This window comes from Tupaia chinensis, unplaced genomic scaffold, assembly GCF_000334495.1.
Source record: "Tupaia chinensis unplaced genomic scaffold, TupChi_1.0 Scaffold140356_1, whole genome shotgun sequence".
Taxonomy (NCBI): Eukaryota; Metazoa; Chordata; class Mammalia; order Scandentia; family Tupaiidae; genus Tupaia; species Tupaia belangeri.
The window spans coordinates 15,097-18,633 of NW_006200233.1; positions in this window are offsets into that span (position 1 = coordinate 15,097).

Below are 3,537 nucleotides of genomic sequence, written 5' to 3' on the forward strand. Positions count from 1 at the left end.
CCTTTCCCTTTTATCTTAAAAGGAAGCCTTCCTGTTTCGAAAGCTCAGGAATACAGAACTTCCTATCAGACTCATGTTTTCTGGACAATTAGCCAGTAGGAAAATAGCCCCGTACAGATTATTACAAGAAACCCACAGAAAAATCTGCTCATCCCAAATCACTGGGTACATGAAGGAATTCAGTTACATGAAACATACCATGAATGAATGAATGAATGAAGGGAGTCAGTGTGAGGCATGGTGGTTAAGGTGCTAGATTCCCACATGGCTGACTGTGGTTCAAGTCCCAGGCCTAGCAGCTTCAAAATCATGCTGGGTGCATGTGCATACATGCTAGAGATCCCGAGAGGAGAATGGAGGAGAAGAGACCCAGCGTGCTCGTCCCCCTGGGGGGTGATTTCTCATTTTCACTCTCTCTCTGTCTCTGGGGAGTGCACACATGTCCTAAAACAAAATGAAGAAGAAAAATAAAAGCTGACATCACAAGAAACAACTTGGGGGGCCAGCAGGTGGCATGGTGGATAAGGGTGCTGGACTCCCACGTGGCCAACCACGGTTTGAGTCTCGGACCTGGTGGCTTGCTTTCTCCCTCTTTTCCTCTCTCTCTGGGTCTTTCTGGTCAAATTAAAATAAATAAATAAATACAATGAATGAATAATAATGAAAGAAGCAACTTGGGGACAGGAAAAGAACTTGAAGGCTCTGGTGGCCGTCATTACTGTCCCCTGCCCCAGCTTCCCGAGGAGCCGGGGCTAGGCGCCTGTCCTGTCTTGTCTTCTTCGTCTCAGCTAGCACTTTTAAAGCCAGGACTCACTACGGTTTTTGTGAATGGTTGGAGCAGGTCAAGGTCCCTCCCCCAGGGTGGACGCCCAGTGGTTCCTTCACCGTTTGTCAAAAAGATACTACTTTCTGATAGCCGATGGTTGCGGATATTCAGATTCCTGCTAGTCTGATTTTTATTCCTTTTTAGGTGACCTATTTTCACCCCGTTCTGGATGGCGCCGGGATCATCTCTGCTCTCTGCGTCTAATGTTATTTTACTTGTCTTGTCTTCCAGTACGAGCTCAGTCTGAAGATTCGTGGCTCCCTAGCCCGGGCACGGTCTCTCCAGTGATTTCCATAAGAACTCCTTTTCAAGTTTATTACAAAGAGCACGAGCTCACGTGCAGGGGAGAGTCATGCCACTCCTCCGTCCCGTCCCCATAGCCCTCCTCTCACTAGGATCGTGAGCACCTGTGCACATACATGTCTGCTGTGTTGAGACTGAGCTGGGGACCCAAACCCAGCCTCGCTTTCTCTGTCTCTGTCTCTTTCAAACAAGCGCACACCCCTACGGCAAAAACCGAAAATACTAATGCTCTCTAGGTACTGGGCACCCCTCCCCCAACACATCATAAAGACATTTTCCTGTCTCTTTTTCCTTTGGTCTTTCTGGAGAGGCAGTTCTTGTTGTATTGCCCAGAAAGCAGAACTACAGTAGAGGCCCAGCCGCTTCGACAGTCCACGCAGACCCCGGAGTAGGCCAGCACACTCAGTGGCTTAAAGCAAGGACCCTTTATGTGGCCAACAAGCCCATGACAGGGTGGGGCTTGGAAGGACCCCTGCACAGCATCAGTGGGATGGCTAAAGGCGGGGGTGGGGGCTGGAGGCCGGTGTCACCAGGAGTCATGTCTGGGACCTCGGGGCACTCGGCCAGAATACCTTCACGTGTCCTGTCCGTACGGCCGTGGAGCTGCCCCCGTCGTGCTGGCCACAGTCCAAGAGCGAACATTCACAGGAAGAGAACACCACCTTCTTACGGCCAGCCCGAAAGCTGGCGGCCGCACTGTGGCACTCTCCTCCAGGCTAACCTCTGCCCAGCCAGGTCAAGGGCCGGGGCCAGGGCTGGCAGGAGAGGCCTCGAGGAATAGGGGCCCGCAGGAGGGCACAAGGGTGCTTCTGGGGTTCTGGTTCCTGAGCCGGTGGTCTTGCGTCCTTACTGGCCAGCAAGGCCTGGATCTGAACACTGCCGACTCCCGCGTTCCTGTACACGTCATGGCTTTCACAACAGGGTCGGCAAGAGTACAGAAACCACTCCAACCACGGTGACGTGGTGTCTGCTGTGGGTCAACACATGAGCTCCGGGGCTTGCCTGCTGGGTTCAAGTCCTGGTTCTGCCAATTCCTAGCACTGTGCCCCGCGGTCAACTACATGGGAGTCCAGCAACACAGCCATTATCCTAACTGCTGATCCCGTTAAATGTAATTAAATGTACTAATTAAATGTAATATGTAATTCTTTAAAACAAACAAAAGTTCCAGGCATTCATCTGGGTTAAAAGAAATGATACTGGTCCCAGCAGGTTGTGTAGTGCTTAGAGTGCTGGACTTCTACATGGTTGACCACGGGTCGAGTCCCAGACCCAGTGGCTTGAAATTCACGTGGGGCATGTGTGTGTGCATGCCCAAAATCCCTAGAGAAGAACAGAGGAGAAGGGACTGCAGCGTGGCCATTCCCCTGCATGGGGGTGACTTTTTGCTTCCTGTCTCTGTCTCTCCAGCAAGCGCACACACCCTATAGCAAAAATCTCTCTCTTAAAAAAAAAAAACAGGAAAAAAAACTGGTGATACACGCAGCCCAAGGACGGCCACAAGGTGCCTTGCGGGCTCTCTGTGATCACGGCTCCTTGGGGCCGACAGCACCTGCCCCATCACCGGGACCTGGTAAAGCCGGAACAGGTCCCCTGGCTGTTGCCCTCTTAGACCCTGTCGATGCTAACTCTCACTCACTTTTGAGAGTTTTTTTTTTTTTTTTTCACTATAGGGCGCGTGCGCTCGCCAGACAGACAGAGACATAGAGACAGAAAGCGAGAAATCACCCCCTAAGGGGGATGGTCACGCCGCAATCCCTTCTCCTCCATTCTCCTCTCGGGATCTTGGACACGCACGCACACGCGCCCGGCGTGAGTTTTAAGCCACCGGGTCCGGGACGCGAACCGCGGTCGACTACGTGGGAGTCCAGCGACATAGCCATTACGCTAACTGCTGGTTCCCAACTCTCACTCACTTTTGACCTCTGTCTCTTAAATCTCCTAACCAAGTTTATCTCTTCTTGCCTAGCTTTAAAATTGGAAATGACTGTACAACAGGGATACCAAGTCCTGGGAACCTTCGCTGACTCCTGCTGCGATAGGAGAGGACGACAGCCCTTCTGAGACATACCTAGGTACTGTCGCGATGGCCTGCCAGCCTGCTCTCCCACCCAGATCAACAGGGTGAGAGTTCCATGATCCTCGATAGGTGGCGCTGGCGCCCCCTTTCCATCCACGCAGCCGTTATAGAAGGCAGAATACCCACCTTCAACTCCCCCCAAATATTAACGGGGATCGTGCCTCTCCAGGGGACAATGAGGCAGGAGAAAGCTAGCAAACAGAAGCGGGAAGGGGGCTGGAGCACCTGCCCATGTGGCGGGATCGAAAACCCATCAGGGCAGAGATTCCCGGCACAATGTGACTATGGGCAAGAGATTTCCAGTGGGAGATGTCTAGCTGACTCAGTC